At 42.0% G+C, this 19,457-nt stretch overlaps 1 protein-coding gene and 1 long non-coding RNA gene across 2 annotated transcripts in view; one reads left to right on the top strand and one right to left on the bottom strand.

Moving 5' to 3' along the window:
• The window catches only part of LOC117505359, a 308,495-nt gene extending 300,952 nt beyond the window's left edge, over positions 1-7,543 (top strand). The window contains exons 2-3 of the long non-coding RNA XR_004559080.1: positions 997-1,006; positions 7,510-7,543. This is a non-coding gene — a long non-coding RNA (uncharacterized LOC117505359). The remainder of the gene's footprint in view (positions 1-996; positions 1,007-7,509) is intronic.
• Positions 1-19,457, bottom strand: part of LOC117505355 (neurexin-1-beta-like) — a 513,547-nt gene that overhangs the window by 436,606 nt on the left and 57,484 nt on the right. The window lies entirely within an intron of this gene.

Here is a 19,457-nt window from a genome sequence, read left to right as displayed (position 1 = left end):
ACCGAGCAATACGGACTTTGGTTCAAACCAAGCAGTGACCTTGGTGGGTGAATTCAGGCTTCATTTGTCCAGCCTATGCATTGCCCAAGAGCCACCCCTTTGTCCAATTATGGGTTGGCCTAAGGTTAGGTAGAATCAGGTGACATCCAAAACTCCACCACTGAAGCTTTTATTGCAAGAGAGATGGAAATTCAATTCAGACGTCTAATTATCTCCAACAAACAAGTAATATTTTTAGCCCAGTTTGCTTATCAGTCTTTGTCAACACCATATTTCAAAATCACGACTAAATTTCTTCAAATCTTTCTTGACTTGGGTCACGAAAGATTTGAATAGATTTGCACCATCTTCAGACCAATAATACTTTTGCGTCTTTTGCCAAACCCTAGGCAGGTACCCTGAAAATGCAGTTTCTAAACCGAGAGATAAAAGAGTCCAGAAAGTATTTTCCTCTCTCTCTCCCACCAACAGGACATGTCTGGATTTGTTGCAGGGAACAATCATATCTTCGAATGCATGATGGAAATCAGGAGCAGGTGCGGTTGTAGTTACATTGTTTTATTTTTAAAAGCCTAGGTCTGGTCTTCAGCAAGTGCCATTTCCACCTAAATGTAATACCCAAAAATAAAGGTTTGTTACTCTTGAGCATATAATAAGCCTGATATTTACCTGGAGCAAAAACCTTTTATAGTTTCACGAAAAGTAGTTGGCATAAAGTTTAGACAGGACATTTAGCTGCCTGACGGATGGAATTAAATGTAAACTCAAAGTAAGTTGAAGGGTCCGTTTGTTGAAACAAACTATGCCTAATCAAAGTTTATTTGCTCTGCATATCAATGGCGGCATTGCTCAATGTGGAGCAGGCAGCTTAGCGGGATCGGAGTTAAAGTAAGTCCTATATAGGCGCTGATGCCCATTAGTGCTGGGTTTTTATTTGCAGATTCTATAGCATGAAGCAGATGATAGTCTAAAACTCCCCCTTTTACAGGACCCCAGGTTGATGCAGGTTACTTCCCCAGCCAAAGCTAATACCCTGCAGCTGGGTTGACTAAGATGATGCACACTGTCTTGTGCAAGGGTATGAACAGGTAGCATGACTGAAAATGATCCAATGGCTACATATTGGCAGCCCAACAACTTATTCACCTCCAGTATGTTGACCTGGTCTTGATTCTCTGTCACACTACAGTACGATGTCATGCCACTGAATCTGGGGGTCACGGACACAAATGGGCCTCGGGGTTTATGTAGGTCTTACTTCTTTGTATTGTTTAATCATCACTGACATGAAAGTGAACAGCATGAAACTCTTTTGCATGGACATTGAAGTGTAACAGCCTCTAGCAAAAGTATACCAAAGGCTTTAGGCTCCGGCATTTCAATGGAGGATATATTTTACAAAAGCCATCATGGGCAAATTATGTAAATCAGTTCAACTGACAACCGGCGCTAAGTGAGAAAAAGGACAAAAAGCCTTTTTTCTATGAAATGATACTTTCTGGGAGAGAACAAAAAGATCATTGGCAACATTAGACCATTTGATTAAAGTCTTTCATACCTAGCCCGTATTAGCTAATGAACAAAGTGGAGCTGAGGTTTTCGGGAGAAATATGACTCAAACACCCTTTCAAGTTGATGAAGCTCCTTGGGAACGATGTCACGGACAGGACCGCGAAGGACAAATGCGTCTACTATTCAAAGTCATAAATTAATGGTGACCTCACCTTATTCCTGCCCCACTTTATACCTTCCTTCCCCACTTTGTCCTGTCTCTCCATCTCTAGTCTATTTTCCTATCCGGTTCTCTCAATCCCGTGCATCCATTAGTCTAAAGCATTCTATGGGCTTGGCTAATGGGGGCCTGATTAATGGCGAGGACTCAGCGCAAATCCATTAGCCTCCCAAATCCCACAGGAGAGAGCTGAGGAATGAAAGAGATGGGAAGTGGGAGTCGAAACATAGGAGGGAGATTTGGGGTGAGGCTAAGACTGCTAGGCATGGAGCCAATGGAAAATAAGATAAGAGTAAAGGTGGCATAAAGAGGATGCAGACTTGCACACACTAGCTGACAAGTCGCTGTGGCTAATCCCATCAGTTATCGAATTATCTCAAAAATAGACTTACTGTAGGTAGACTCCACAAGACCCAGTAGATTTCTCACATTTAAGGTGGTTTAAGTCCGACGTCCCTCTGAGTTTACAACCTAATGTATCGGAAATGAGTCAGAAAAGCACTGAATGATGACACTGGAAATAAGGAGCACCTATAAGAAAATATCAGCGATCTTCACGGACTGAAACAAATTCATCTCGATGCCTACCTCCCTGAGGCCTAACAGATGCCTTGCTCGCTTTTGCAGCTGCTCTCATCGACTTTTGGTTGAGCTATATTACTTTTCACACACTTTATGAAATCCATTAGTTAATGAGCATGTGGTGAAAAGTTTGAGCCATTTACACCACGCTCTGCCCGTGGCACAAACACTGCTGCCGTATTAAAAGCCTATTCATAGAGCTCAGGGAAGCCATTAGTGATACAACCTGAAGAACGTGACACAGACAACTGCAGACAAACGTGCAAGTCTTAGACTTGTGCAGATGGACAGACGATATAAAGAAAAAAATGTAGCTACTTGGAAGATCACAATTGCAATGTATCATTTGAATAAATTCAATTCAGTTTATATAGCACCAAATCTCAACACAAGTCGCCCCCAACGCACTTCACAGGGGTATGGTGTAACTTTATCAACCCTCCAGAGCAAGTCCATGGGCAACAGATGACAGGGAAAAACTCCCTTAGGTGTTTTTTTTCTCCATTGCTGGAAGATACCCGAAGCAAACCAGATTCACAGGGGTGACCATCTGCTTTGGTCATACTTCAAAACCAAACAAGGGTCACCAGGAGATGACATATCCCTCTGTTCCTCATAAATCAGTAATACAAAGTATTGAGGGATCATGCAAGTACTCACCCTTATGCTAAATATGAATGAAATTGGTCCTTGAGATATGGCTCTAACAAACGAAAACCAATGAATGGACATGCTGATTGCTATATCTCCCCGTATTTCTTAGTGAGGGGAGATAAAGTACAGAGACAAGTCCAACATGCCAAACAGAGATGATGGAACCAAGCATCCAGGCATGTGTCAGTTCCATCCGACCACAACGCAAAGGTAATGGATCCACTGTCTACAAAAGACAGTCCTTAAAGTCCCGCAGACTCTACAACACAGTCCTCGACCAACTCCAGGTCTTTGTTGTAAAGTAACTTTCTTACTAATGCCCACTAGGCGTTTCACCATCTAGTCTACTATATAGCCACTGACTTGGTGCCCCAGCAGTCAACTAGTCATAGACAAAATGACAGCCACTGCAAAAGAGGGTGGTCACATGACATCTGTATGTATGGAAGCAAGTAAGTCCTTTTAGCTTCTTCCTTGTTTTACTTGGGGTCACCACAACACATCCCAGCTGGATTTGCATGTTGATTTGGCACAAGTTTTATGCCGGATGCCCTTCTTGATGCAACTCTAAATGGTGACTGGACTACATTTATATCGCACTTTTCCACCGGAAGGCGCTCACTACAAACTGGGAGCAACTAGGGGATTAAGGACCTTACCCAAGGGTCCTTAGTGATTTTCTGGTAGACTAGACCACTAGACCATCACCAACCAAGGTGGAATGCTAATTCCATGGAAAATGGGAAGGGGTGGCTTTGAACTAGGAACTATCCTCACTTGAAACAAGTGCACTGAACCACTTGACCACCATCCCTGGCTGTCTATATTGCGGAAAATGAGGCTTTTTCGACAGCGGCGTCCAAGTTGTGTGCAGCAGAACTGGACTCTACGCCGTCTTTCTTGCATGTTTTGGGAAATATATAAACAACTAGTCGATTACTATTATGACAAGTTGTTTAGCCAGGATTGTTTTACCTCAACTAGCCACATTGCTGTTTTGGTGCAGAGATGGCACACCAGAAAGAAAATCTCGGTCACTGTAATCTCTCCTGGGCTGCGGTGTCCGAGGTAACAGCGTTGCTCTCCCATGACAGGAAGGGCACCGACACCGAATGAGACGCTGTTAAAGTGTAAACAGATATCGCACCTCACAGGAGTCACGTACTGACCAAAAAACATGATCTGACAAGGTTCCCTTTTTCCCCCGTTGGTGCCGCATAGAGAGAAGAACAACCAGGACAGGCTTCTCTGCACTGCCGGCAAGGTTTGTGCCCATTTCTGGAAGCGACAGCAGACCGTAGGCTGATCTAGTCTTCATTGTAATCTATGCTCTGCACCTGCAAAACAACCACTTGGAAACCACAGAAACTTTAGTGGAGCAGATGAGTGAACAAAGATGTTCACCTCTGGTGGGAAGCATAAAAATTTATATAGAAGGGTTTCAACATGAACTGAAATGGGTGTGGAGACATTTTAGAGGATCAATGGCAGATGTCCAGCTCATTCTTCACCTTGGATTACGCGCAGAATCCACCCCAGAAGGTCTTGAAATAGGAAAAGAATGATATTATCAGGCTACAATCATGATGTACTGGATAAATCATCAGTCATCGTCTCTGTATTGCTTCAGGAAACGGCCCTGTCTTATTGACGATTGGAAAGGTACAAAAAAAGGATTCAGATGATTGCAGTGCTTTGCCACCGCCAGCTAATTCTTCAATCTTGCTTGACATCATCACTTGTCATCACTGACGTCGGAGGACTGATAAATGCTTTTAGCCTCAGGAAAGCAGAAGTACATGGAGAAAACCACGTTTCAGAATCTGATCTTGTTCGTGACATCTGGCCAAGATGTATTTTACACAGTGACCTCTGATTCGGCTCATGACCTTGATAAGACCAGCGTCATGTCGTGATGGTCCACTGGGTTTATCCAACAACTTGGCTTTAAGTTGTTTCGAAGGTATTGCCACAGATTATAGAGGATGGCCTCTGTTATAACCTTGAACTCAGACTCATGACCTTGATATGACAGGAGGCACAACAGAATTAATGCACCACGTTTGCAAGAACTTGCTCTGTGCATTTTGAAGATATTGCCCCGGAGAGCAGATGATGACCTCCGATTACCCTGATATGACCCGTTTTGAGAGGCTGGTTCACTGAGTTTATCCATCAAGTGTGACTGAAACTGCTCGTTGCAATTTGAAGATATGGCCAAGACCTTGAAATCTGGCCTTGATTTTCGACCTATGACTTTACAATCAGCTTCAGACACTTTCCATATATTGGTTCGATCCCCGTCTGTTGGTGAATTTGTTGGTGAGCAACCAAATCCAGCTGAATCAATTAATCGTTTCTTGCCGATTGGTATTCGTACGACGAATGAACATCAGACTTGTCGTCTGGCAGCTAGCGTTGCATCTCTGTGTGCCTTCACGAGAAACTAACAGGAGTAACAGTCCAGCTCGGCCCGCCCCCGCTCAACTGGCCACTATCTCATCGGTATTAATTGCCTCACACCCGCCTAATAACACTCGGTGCACTGTGTTTCTGACATTTGTGTGGAGTGACAGCTTTGCTTGCTCCGCTCGCCTGACCTTTCCACATTTGCAACTTTAGCCTCCATATAACTTCCTCTCTTTCTGCTAACTGCCATCCTACAGGTTCATTATCATGTCTGGTTGAAAACAACCGCCGGGGAACCAACTGCAAGGGATGAGACGCCGGCGATCAAACTTCACAGAGAAGAAGGTGAACGTCAAGGTCAGTAGGGTTCCATCTGAATGCCAATGAACTGCTTTCTTCTGGTTCTTTGTGGTCTAAATAAGCTCTCTACTAATAAACTGCTGCTCTGAAGAGAAGGTAAAGATGGTGTCACGGAACACAAGGCAGCCAAGACAAATACCACCATTCACTCCATGCCCTGAGACAGCACCGGGCCACTAGGGCTACCTCAATGCTGTCCTATAGGTTAACCATGCCTGGGGTACTTTGAGGGCAGTTTAGCCCCAACCCAAATAATGCAGGTCTGGTTCACTCACAGGTCTAGTCACTGGGGTTTGATTTCAGCTATGTCCTTCATACTCGGTACACAGTCCTACATAGGCACCGGGGCTCAATGGTGTTGGTGGTTCCATAGAGTGAAGGAGCATGAGTCTACATCTCCTGAGCAATATGCAAGTCTATCCTAGATCGCTTCCCCAATCCACCCATTTCCAGCCAGATGTAATGAGACCGTTCACAGAAAGTGACTTGTCTGAGGTCTAGGTCTACATATTGGTTGCCCAACCACCTATACCACCGATCTACCTGCTCTGCTTGTGCACATAGATGGGTTATAGAAAGGGAAGGTCTCCGTGTTTCTGTCAGTTTCTCCCAACAACAGTGTAAGTTGTAAAATGCAAAGTGGCAGTCCTACATCCGAGTTCTCAATCGCAGATGTGTTAGAAGCAATGTCTGTCAAATGTTCACGGTCCCAAAACTTGGCTGGAAGCCAAGGATCGGGGTTGTCGCTTTGCACTTTTAGCTATTCTGAAAGTGTCCCTTTCCTCCTGAGTGTGCTATCTTTTTCCATTTCACATCCTCTCTTGGAACAAATCTCATGGGAGATAAAGAAGCGGCAGCAGCGATGCCAATCAGCCTTGGGTCTTGGTAACAGTCAGCTGCGATGGCTGCGACACCCTTGAGTTTTCAGGCGGAGTCCAGGTCCAGAGCACATGCATCCCGGGATAGATTGACGTCTTCCAACACGACAAGACAAGTTTGTTCGAGTAACAGTAATGATGTGTAATTTAAAGTTGAATACTGTATCAGTTTAGCTTTCAAAGGGCAACCAACAAAACAGAAAAAAATAATTTAAACCTGCTTGCCTCATTTATTTATTTATATTTTTGCCTCATTTTCTGGCTCGGAGGAAGTGGAGCTCAAAAACCATCACCACCACCTCCAAACATGGCCCAAGTTATAAGACTTTCATTTTCTTGTGCAATTGTTGCAAATGCAAAATAGAAAGTAAGTCTGAGATCGGCCAGAAGGCCTGCTGATGCTTATCTCCATACCATTCCACGAAGAGGATTAGTCCGTATTGTATTTGAGCCAATTTTTATTTATTTGTTTGTTTCTTAAGTTTCCAAAACACAAGCAGGATGTTCCCAAAAATAAAAACTGGCCCCAAGTAACATATATTCAAGATGGCGTCCAAAATGTCTGCCAAATAACCATTTTCTCATAAAACACCCCAAATAAATCAATAAATCATGGCAACAAACAACAGAACTAAGAATGACGGATCATATATTGGCAGCCATTTTGGGTGCCATCTTGAATATCTGGCTTGATGGCAGTTTTTTTTTTTTTTTAAATTTGGTGAACATCCTGATCATGTTTTAGGGCTGTCTAAGGAATGTGGTTGTTAGTTTGAGATGGGTTGAGTGAAAACAGGGTAGTCATAGCTCACCTATGTATCCAAGACTCCTTATCAATGGGAGACCAGTCCATTGCAGGTTCCTTTCCCAATTGGGCAGACTGGGGCAACATAGATTAAGGGTCTTATCCAAGGACGCAGACAAGTAGCAAACAGAGAATCAGACCCAGGTCTACATACTGATGACAAAACTCCTATCCCACCTGCTCTGAAGAACAGTAACCATAGTAAGCTTAGGTCACACCGAGTACATCATCGACCATTTCCTTGGATCTATACCTTTGGGTTTTGGCTTAAGTTCATCACACGTGTCCTGAATTGAAAAAGGTGAAATAGTTGACTACAGTCAGTACTGCATCAAGTAGAGAAAAAGGAGTCAGTAAAAAATATCTATGTATACTTGAAAGGCTTCTTTGGGCCCAATTAATGCTTTACTGTGCAGTGAATCACAGTGCACTTCGTTTTTTACTTCAAGTTGTAAAAAGGGAACATATCGGTGCAAATCACCAATAGTAACCAATTAGGTAATGTGAAAGACCACTTGTACTTGAATAAACTCAGTATAGCTGTGCTCAGACGTTTACATACACCAATGGACATTACTGTCAAAATAATGATAAAGGACATTAGTATTGAGGAGGTGTCAACTACAAAAACAAGTAGAACTGCAGGTGCCACAAATACATTTGAAGGTGACAATTTTGGACTGGGGCTTCTTTTCTACAGAAAGAATTGTTCAGTGACGTCACTGAAAGGCAAATCTTAACATGACATTCATGTCCATAAGAGTATGTAAATTCATGTTCATTTCAATTCCTCAGTCTAATTTAACATACCGGACACAGAATCGGAATCTGAAACCAACTCAATATGAAGTTCTTAATTATAACACTAACTCAACATAAAACTGTCTGAAGCGGAAATAAGATTTTATTTTTATGAGATTATTTTGTTGACATGTGGTTCCCTCGACTGAGATTTCACAATTTTTTTTTCTAAATTTCCACTGGAAGAGAACGATGTCAAGTTTGCCAGAAAATGGTTCAGTCTCATACTGGATGATTTTCGTTGCCAAAACAAACAGAATTATGGGCTGGAGACCCATTAAAAAAAAGCATTATTGTTGACTTAATTAAAAATTACTAACTGGACTTCTTCTATGCTAAGATTCCTGCTACTGTATGTGGTGCTGCCCCTAGTGGTGACTAAAAGGCAAGCAGTCAAACGGAACAATTGATTTTCTTGTTTTGTTATGTTTTTTGTCCATCAAATTTGAGCAATTTAAGATTTTAATTCAATAAAAAGTGCAGAGGTGGTGATTATGTTTCACATCCAGCTACTGGATGATTTTCATTGCCAAAGCCAACAAAATTATGGGTTGGAGACCCATTTAAGAAGAAAAAAAAAAGCATTATTGTTGACAGTCAAAGGGAACAACTGTTTTTTGGTTTTGGTTTTTTGCCCATCCTATTTGAGCAATTTAAGATTTTAATTCAATAAAAAAGTGCAGAGGAGGTGATTTTTGGTTTCACATCCAGCTACTGCTTTAATATGCAGAAGAATTAGGGGGAAAAAAGAATTATCCAACACAGATTTGGTAAAAACAATAACAATAATAAAGTGAATTGGTGTTGTATTATTTTTTTCTAGAAATCACACGAGGAATTAAAACGGAAAGTCATGTCAGCCCTGGGTAATGACACTGAGTGCACATAATAGTTTTACGATTATCTCCAAGGGTCAAAGATAACGAAGAAGAGAGAGCACGTTAATGAGAATCACATTAAAACAGCTGTAGCTTGCGGTTATCCAGCAGATGGGGAAGTTTGCTTCAAATAAATTCATTATTTTACAGAGAATGACTTCGGGGGGGGGGGGGGGGGTAGCTGTAAGGGACACAAATCATAGGAAAGCAAACAGTTGCTGGGAGGGTAATGCTAGGATTACGGAGTGTAGCGCACATGGTTGGTGGACGTTCACTGAAGCAAGAAAAGCATCAATTTGCAGAGATATGTGTTCCCGAGCAAAACCAGAACTGACAAAGGCAAATAATCTCACTTCAAATGTGCTGGACTCATGTGGAATTCATGGATCCAGATTATTTTTGTGGCAATAGATTCAACTCAAAGTCTACAAGACTGGTGCAAAGACAAAGGGAAGGAGGGGCCATCCGAACCGGCATGAAGTCAGCGAAGAAGTTACTAGGGGAGCAACGACCACTATCTTTGCACCTCCTCAAGCTAGTTATCCAAGATGGCCTCCAAGATGGCCGCCAAAATAGGGTTTTTCCACTAAACACCTTTAAACAACATACAAGGAAAGAAACCAACCTTTTTATTTTTTCAAAAACTATATGGATTTGAATCACGTGTGATTGCATCAGACAAGCTTGAACCCTCGTGCGCATGCGTGAGTTTTTCCACGCCTGTCGGTTGCGTGCCGCATGGCGCAAAGCAACGCCGTGATGAAGCCTCACGGGACATGTTCTGGCATGTCCAGGCACATCCACAATTTCTCGGATAATCACTCAATGGAAAAACCACCGACAGCTGTCTGAACGCCATCTCAAAGCCATCCTGTGAGACCAAAACGGAGGTGTTCCTTTGTCTCGCTCCATCAGCAAATCGGTCGTGACGCGCGAAGCCTCCACTCGGCTTTCCATGACAAAATTTCTTGTTAAAAGTGAAATCTGCAGGAAAATGGTTGATGTCCAGCTCTTGTGATAACCAGAGAAAGTGCACACGACGGTCCCAGCTCCACAGAGCCATCCATTTAGAAATGATCCGGTGGTTTGTGGCTCTCGATGGCGGCACGGAGTGCGGCGCGCCGAGCGTCCTTAAAGCCGTCCTTAAAGCCATCCTTAAAGCCGTCCTTAAAGTTGTAGTAACAGTCCTTATTCTCTGTGAAGCCCGTAAAATTTTCACCGAAAGCCAGATTAATTTTTCTAATAGTTTCCAGCTGCCAGTCTCTAACAGTTTCTGAACAAATTCTGATGGAAAAAAAAGCCCAAATCTTTCCTGACAATGAAAATCCGCCGAGGGGGCTGGACCACTCCTCACTCAAAGCCTGCTCACAGGCGAATGACGCAACCGACAGGCGTGGAAAAACTCACGCATGCGCACGAGGGTTCAAGCTTGTCTGACGCAATCACACGTGATTCAAATCCATATGTTTTTTGAAAAAAAAAAATAATAAGGTCGGATACTTTTCTAATAGACCTCGTATAAACAACTTAAATACCACAGAGATTCAATGGGAAGACCATTGCAGGTCACAGCAAACTCATTTGTGCCTAAACTAAATTCATTCATGGGTTTAAGATTGAAAATGGTGTCCAAAATGGCTGCCAATAGACCCTTATCATTAAAATACATAGTAGGAAGTTGTTTATATGTTGTTTAAAGGTGTTTTAGTGAAAAACCCTATTTTGGCGACCATCTTGGACACCATCTTGGATAACTCACTTGAGGCCAGTTTTTATTTTTGGGAACATCCTGATTGTGTTTTGGGGTCATCTAAGGAACCCAAAAAAGTTGGTTTGGTTTTGTCCTGGGGGGGGGGGGGGGGGGGGGGAGGGTGCAAAGGTAGTGGTCGTAGCTTCCCTAGTAAGTCCTTCTGAATTAGTGAAACCAAGATGGTCAGAGGCAGCTCTGTGATTTCTCCAGAAACTAAAAACTAGCTTTGTTAAAGGGGACAATTGTAATGAGACTTAAAAATCATTTGGGCTGGTAGAACCACAATAACAAGATCGCCGACGTTACGTTAAGGGAAGTGAAGGATAACTTTGATTACTGTCATCTACTGGCTTTTCTACAATCTAAAATTGTTGATAATTGGCAAAACACTGACAGCAACAAGGTATGTGGTTTTCCACTGACCTACAGTTTACTTGGGTAACTACGACTGCAATGATGAGCTCAGCTATTTTATGTTACTGCGACCTAAGAATAACTGATTAGTGGAACCAAGATAGCCAGAGGAAGATACGGAACCTTTCCAGATCTATAAAGAATGTTTTTAATTGGGTGATGGGACCTAAACAACAACTGATAACTAGGATCAGTAAGCTCACCCAGTAACACGTCTAAAAAATTGGTTTGGTGTTCATTTTGATGGCTTAAAGGAGATATGTAGGGTGTAGATCTTTCGATGATTTGCTAGCGTGGGGAAGAAAGAGCTGAGGGATGTGGGGAAAAGCAGGGAGGCAAATGTGAAATATACCCGAATCCTGTCTAAAGTCTGACTTCTTATTCAGGCTTTTTTGCTTTATTGCGACAAGTGTCGTGTGCACCAGGTGCAAAACTGGAGCTTTGAAAGCCTGCAAAGGATGGTGAACCAATATGGTCCTTGCTGCAGCTGCTCTGTAGCTTCTTTTGGGGCTTACATCAGAGACGTGAGGTGCAAAAGTGCAGTTGAAAAGAGGGGTACACTCTGCTAGTCTGAGTCCACGGGGAGGTAGAATGTACAGTCGCAAATCCCTTCATCCTCTTACAGCCACGCTGTGAGGTCAGTTCACAGGTGTCCCGGTTAACTTCAGACACGTTTCACAGGAGAAAGATCTAAAACCAGAGTTAAGGTGGCTCAATTCCCCAAGAACAATATTTTTATATTTTTAAGCCTCTTTCTTCATATCCCTAAGTGCCATTACACACCAAGAAAGACACAACTGACAAATAGCGAGTTCCAGATGGAAATTCCTCACAATAAATACACTCTAAGGAAATATGACTTAAATTCTGTAAGTATTTGAATTTGATATGTCAAATAAATTGTTATTCTTTCATTCCCAAAGCCTAGGTTTGGTGGTCACCAAGGCAGTAGTCCATGATTGAAATTAACAACATAAAAAGAAACTGGTTGAAATGTTTGATTTCACAATATCATGCACCACCTGTAGCTTGATAGCGATACAACAAATTCAGCATTACTAGAGGAGCTACGACCTCTACCTTTGCACCCTCCCAGGACTAAACCAAACCAAGTTTTTTAGGTTCCTTAGATGACCCTAAAACACAATCAGGATGTTCCCAAAAATAAAAACTGGCCTCAAGCCAGTTATCCAAGATAGCGTCCACGATGGCCACCAAAATAGGGATTCTCACTAAAACACCTTTAAACAACATATAAACAACTTAAATATCAATTAAATATTCAATGGGAAGACCACTGCAGGTCACAGCAAACTCATTTGTGCCCAAATTCATTCATGGGTTTAAGATTCAAAATGGCATCAAAAATGGCCGCCAGTAGACACTTATCATTGGATCTCTGATATTTAAGTTGTTTAAATATCTTGGAGTTAGCAAACAAGTTAAAGGTAGCATCTTTTTGGCCATCTGGACACTTTCTTCTTTGCACCATAATTGGCCATTTGGGTGAAGGTATAAAATATGGCGTGCATATCGCCTTAGCAATGTTACCAAGCTCTCGACACCTGCTAATTAGTGCTAACCGTGTTAATTTAGATTTTGCTAATCCTTAGGCAGTCCATTAATAAAATTAACTGCATGGTAAACTGAGTGCACAGTGGACATTAAAAGCGAGGCACTCGACGTCACTCAAAGTGACCACACCTCTAATTATTCATACATATTTAGGGCTTAAAATAGTTTGGCACTTCCAGGTAGCCTTCATTCTGTTCAGCACTGGAAGTTGCGATGTCGCGGCTGGGCTCCGATGTGAACTCTTGACTCCAGCCGGCTCAGACCCTGTGAGCGGTATAATCGCCACGCTGTGGATCCTCGGTGCTTCCACCAACCCTCGCGCAATTCACTCCCTGCCCATGCTTGTCAAACTAATCCCGGACGTGTTCCTCCCTCGAGCTCGCCTAATGATAGCAGAAATTCTTTGTGATGACTGATGAAGCCATTAAATGAATCCGCGGGGTAGGAGGAGATTGAGGTGGGCCCCGGTGAGTGGAAGCAGAGGCCTTGTAATTTGTATACGCGCATATCAGTGACAGTGGAACAAGGGTAAGGTTGAAACCTATAAGCTTGCTGGGCTGTGACAGGCCACTGAATACTTAATGGAGTTCCCAGGTAATGCTTTACTACGGCTTGCTGAAAGTGCTTTATAGTAAGCAAAAATGCAAATATGTGAATTACACGCAAGCGGATACATTTCATTGTGGGAGCAGGAGGGTGGGAGGTGCGAGATGGACTTAATCTTCAATTTGTCAAGTAAGGACCTTTTTTTAAACAAAAAAAGGATGGCAGCTGCTGTTTAGCCACAAAATTATGTTACCGTACAGTAAATCTGTCCTGCGATAGGCAGTTAAAACAAGAGCTATGCAAAGTGGGGCAATGTGTCCCAGCTCATATGTTAAACTGGAGGACGGTTTTATAGCAGAGCTACTAATGAAGTCTGGGAATTATTTCAATGGCAAAAGACTGGTACTTTAAGGATGGTAATGTGGCGCATTTGTATAGCCAAAAACCTACGCATTACAATCTATGTGGTGCGCTGACCCCTTCATTTAAAAAAAAAAAAAGATGCTTCCTCCAGCCTCACCGACTTGACCATCAAGCAATGGCTTCACTCAGTTGAGGTGTTCTACATACATATGACATGGAAACTCAAATCGAGATGGTGCCCATACTGGATGATGGATGACCCCGATTTTCTAAAATATTTCTAAAACGTTGGGAATGGTGGACGTAATAGACAAAATTTGCACCATGCCCAATTTCTCCAATAATAGCCACAGGAGCCTATAACTTGTCATCTTAGTGGCTTCCCTCACTAGTCTCCTTTTTGCATTCAGTTTTACCTAACAATATATGTACACCGCCACATAGTGTACATGAGCGTGGAGAACACCTTAGAGGATAATCCCTGTGTCATTAAATAAATTAGCAATACTTGGATGCCTTCATAGTTGTCATTGGTGTCCTGGTGGCTTCCCTCACTCAGACTTTCAGAACTGCCTACTTAGATTTACCACACAGTTTGAATGATTGATGGAATTTTATGAAAGTGATGTGTATTAAAAAAAAAAAATCATACTTTTGTCCAATTACTTAGGTACCCTAAAACAGAGGTACTATGTATACAAGTGGGTGCAAGTCCTAAACTGTTAGTGCAATATATTCAGGAAATACCTTGAAATAAGAGTAAATATCTCCACTACAAGTGTATATTGACTGTTTAATTTTTACTCCATTGTGCTGGTAGTACAGAGGGCAAATTACAAATCTGTACATTGTAAAATTGGGTCATTGAACAAATACTAATGAACCTGCCTGCATAAAGCAATAAATTGCCCCGTGTGTATACGTGCCTAGTTTCAGTAAATTCATTGCATGCTTCAAAGCAGAAACAAAATAATTTCCGAATACTCAGGCAGGCTTACGACCAATACTTTGCATGTACTCTGTATCAAATATTCCAATGTGTTTATAAGATCGCTCCCAGGTTTTTAAGGGATTTTCAGCAGGCTGTCATTTTGTCACGAGCAAAAAATAAACCGCTTCAGCTCATCGGCGCAAGGCACAATCACAGAGTTAGAGAGAAGTGGTACAAAACAAGCAGGGGACAAACGGACAAATCAATTGGTAATCATTTCTAAAATATTAATTCAAACAAAGTAGCTTTTTTCATCCGTTTGTAACAAAACAGGCGCTTTGGATGTTTGAAGCAAAGTAAGTCCAAATTTAATTACCTGAACACACAGAAGCCCAAACAGAGGGATTCCAGTGCACAAAATACCGACATTTGTCGTGTTTTTTTTTTTTTGTAAGAGACGATCATGGCAAAAACTGTGATGGCAGCAATTAGCCTCAGCGGAAAAATCAAACCAATTCAATTTTCAATTTATTTTCATTGATATAGAGCCAAATCACAACAAAGTTGCCTCAAGGTGCTTCAGACAAGTAAGGTCTAACCTTACCAACCCCTAGAGCAAGCACACAGGCGACAGGGGTCAGGAAAAACTCCCTCTAATGATTTAAGGAAGAAACCGCAAGCAGACCAGACTCAAAGGGGTGACCCTCTGCTTGGGCCATGTTGCCAACACACTTGACAATATGAATATACAGGAAGTTTTGGGAGTCCATGCTGGTGTCCAGGACGGGAGACTTGCAGAAGTAGACACCCACTCCCACTTCTGGATGGAGCCGCACCTCAAACAGAGAAAACAAAAAACAAAAAGAATCAGGAATCAGAAAGACAAAAAATAGCAGAAGAAATACTAAGATAATCAAAAGAAACACCTTTGAATGTTCCCCACTGGTTAGCATTGATGTTTTACAACCATACAGTAAGATGGGGCGGCGCCAGGACCTGACAGACTTGGACCTTACTTCTCCTGTAAAGATGTACAATTGTGAGAGTAGAATGAGTTTAACATTCCGTATGTCTAAGTAGAAATACAATGAAAGACACAAAAGAAAGAAACACAAGACACCTTCAAGGCCATGTTGCCGGAGCGGGTTAACCTTCACATCTTCATTCCCTGTTGTCTCAATTTCTGATTTTTATTCTGTGTGCATATATTTTTAGCAGTACTTCTTTTTTTTTTTAATGTGTTCCCAAAGTCATCTCGTCCTTTGTGGTTAGCGGCACTTTACCGCAGAATAAGGCACCTGTCACTTTTCTCTGCCAGTCACTACAATCCCAACCTGAAAAAAAACCCAACAACAACAAAAAAACACACCATCATGGACCATGTTTATGATTTTTTTTGTCTGTTGGTCCAAAGAAAGGTGACATTTCCCCCATCAACTGACCCACTTTGAGTGACAGGCTCAACTACTATACTGAACTAAAGTAACTGTCAAACTCCTTTGAGAAAAACACCATGGTACAAAAAAAAAAAAGGCAAAAGGAAAATTGTCACCAGTATTTGTTCAGGAACAAATTGACCAGAAGGAATGAGGTAGAAAGTGCCAGACGAGTTATTTTTCTCTTTTAAAATGTTCTTATACAAGCAGAGCCCCTTTACCACAAACAGTTGAGACAGCAAAGTGGAAACGCATTGAAATGAACAGAGAAAAATATTAATACACTCAATATCCATTAGACCAAATAGCCCTCGAGAATAGGAAGGGAGGAAAAAAAAGTGCTTATCTTTAAATAAGTATGAGGAGCTCGTGCAACTGTGACAGGCAATTTACTGATCACAATAACGCGAACGTGCGAAACGTGACGCTGTAAATCTAATAGGTCTGTGACGTCTCAAAGTGACAGCTCTATTTATAAATCCAGGCTCGCTTCGGAGGATGGCTCATTTCTGATCGGTCTTCTGTTTCTCTGAGAGCAAGAAAATGTCAATAAGATGGGTTTTTGCTGGTGGAAGCCATTGATCCAAAGCAGACTAGAGGAAACAAGAGGAAAGTCAGAAAGGGGAAGCAAATGAGGTAGAGACCAGATGAAGAAAAGTAACTAGGGAGCGTCTGAGAAAGTGTCGGAAATAGTGATACATCCAGCCAGGAGGCGCTCGGGTTGTATGTTGAATATTTATTTGAAGAAGGTAAAAAGTATTTGAAGAAAGTAGTAGTGGAAGGTTTACCTACCATTGTACAGCTCAGGTGCGCAGCCGGGTCTAAAATATCTGCAATGTACACGTTAAACAACCAAAGTCTGCTGAGAAATGTGGACCGTTCTGTTTTTGATGCTGCAGGCAGTAAAGTGTAATGTGTAAAGCTTCCATCTCGGTGAGCTAGCCAGGAGGTTTTTTTGTAACTCAAATTCCTACAGTCATGTTGCAACATATTCTCCACCTGAGATCATGTGACTATGTCTTTCCTCTGCTAAGCATTGGTGAGTTGTAGTCGGAACCAAAAGATGAAGGTGTACGTAAAGTGGCTTCTACACTTGGTAGAGTTTAGCACGCTGCTCGGAATTTATCACCACATGACTGGAATGGACTTTTAACATTGTGCCAGTTTTAAACATGTTAAACATGTCCTGGGGATGAGTTGAACTCTGGATGCCTTGGTTGCCTCCCACTCAGTTCAAGGTAGCCTAGTGCAACTTTGATGGGCCTCAGCATCCAATTTTCATGAGGTGGCAAATGTTGAGGACAGAGTAGAGAAAGTTCAACAGATATTGCATTGAGTCATGCTGCACATTAAGTTGTTCTGAGTTGAACTCTGGGAGATCAAGGCAAAAACAGCATTCGCGACTCATCCATCAGTAGTGTAGAAGTGCAGTTAGTCATTAACGTGAAAGGAAATACACTTATCCCAGCAGAGACATTCATGTCTCCGTGTCCTCCGTCTTTGAGAGCAGGAGGCCTGGGAAGACCTTAGAGAATCATGAGGATCCTGGACAGAGGTGTTTGGAGATGGATGTCTAAAGCCTTAACTGTCTTTAGGATCCTGGTGATTCTTGTCTTACTGTGGGATTGTGATTTCGATCAATTAACCCTTGATCAAAGTTAATTAATGGATATCTTTGGTACTAGGTCTCTTGCGAAAATCCTTGGGTACTACTGACTTAGGGAAAATTTTCGATCGCAAATGAACATCAGCTACGACATGTTGGCCATCTGGCTCCTTTGTCTGGGCATGCAGATGGTAGCAACTAGGAAAAGGGGACAGCCGAGTAGTTTCACCTATTTGAGATATATGGTTAACTTTATGAGGTGGGGATGGACAGGTTGTCTACCTGGGTGGTTATCTTCTGGGTCTGGTGGATGTGACGATGCTCAGCATTGGGCCCATGTTCCCACACTTGGCCTGACGACTGCAAATGTGTTAAAGCTGCGACATCTGTTTGAATGAGGTACCCACTGTGTTAATATGAAGTTTCTACCGTGCAGGACTACTGGCATTACTTTTTCCCCCAAGATATTGTCAATTTTTTCCTCCAGTTTTCAACTTATGATAAAGGCTCCCCATATGAAGACTTAAGGAACTCCGCGCCATTGCAAGTTTTGAGTAAATACTCCCAAATTAACAGTTGACCAATAATAAGTTTTATTCACGTGGTCCATTGTACACTCTGAACTGGCACATTTGCTGACAGCAGATGGGTTGTCACAGGCCCAATGCCTGGCTGAGAAATTTGAATTCAAACTATTTAAAAAAAACAAACAAAACAATTATCAATTTACACACAAGCCTTTTGGTGACAACTTTCCAACACACACTCCAGTATTTCACAGAGTGACTGAGCTCACATAAACCCGGTTCTGCTTGGGTGATCTTTAACGTGACCTACTGCTTATGTGCTGCTTGCTGGGTTGCTCTCTCTTTGCATACAAACAACTCTAAAGTGCATCTCCATCCTCCCTCACCTCAACTGGGCTCAATTTATGACACTGCCCCTCCATGGGCCATTAACACTATCCCAAAACACCCCAGTTCTTCCTCTTTAGCTAATGAAGGTGAGTTGCAGTGTGTGTGAATAATAACATGACCAAAGCATTTCTTGCTTCAGCACTTGGGGAACAAAAGAATACTGCAAAGTGTGAATGCATAACAAAATCTTACGCCCATGGCCTTACATTTTGTTTATTTAATGATGGCAAAATCGAATAACCTTTTCATGACTAACAGATCCCTTCCATTTTATGCACATTTCCTTTCAAGCTCAAAGGTCATATGACCAAATTGGTCATTCCAAGTAGTCCCTATGTACTGTATGAGCCTTGGTTCAAAATCTTGACATTGGCCTTTTAACCATTTTTTTTCCAGTATGTAATGACCGTCATTGGCTGACCCTCATTCACTTCACCTAGCTTGATCCAAGTTGGATCAAAACTCAACTTATATTCAGTGTTGTAGTCCCTTGATACTTGATCTTCAGGTTTCAAAGCCTTGGTCATCTCATGAAAATTAAATGCTTTTGTTCAAGGCATTGCTAATATTACTAATACTAAACAACTCTTCATGAAACCACCTAAATAGCATATTTCTATCCCTAAATTGTCAAGGTCCACAATGGACAACATGGGGTGGTATACTTTCATGTCTTCCTCAAATATTTTGCAAGATGAACTTATAACAGAAGGAAGATCATTAATTAATAGTAGAAAAAGAAGAGGCCCAAGGACCAAACCTTGGGGCATGCCATTATTTAACCCATTCTGCCCTAGAGTTATTGGCTGACACATAGTTT

This window comes from Thalassophryne amazonica, chromosome 23 (genome assembly GCF_902500255.1).
Source record: "Thalassophryne amazonica chromosome 23, fThaAma1.1, whole genome shotgun sequence".
Lineage (NCBI taxonomy): Eukaryota > Metazoa > Chordata > Actinopteri > Batrachoidiformes > Batrachoididae > Thalassophryne > Thalassophryne amazonica.
The sequence above is the reverse complement of the archived record's forward strand: the minus strand, read 5'-3'. Positions and strand labels throughout refer to the sequence as shown.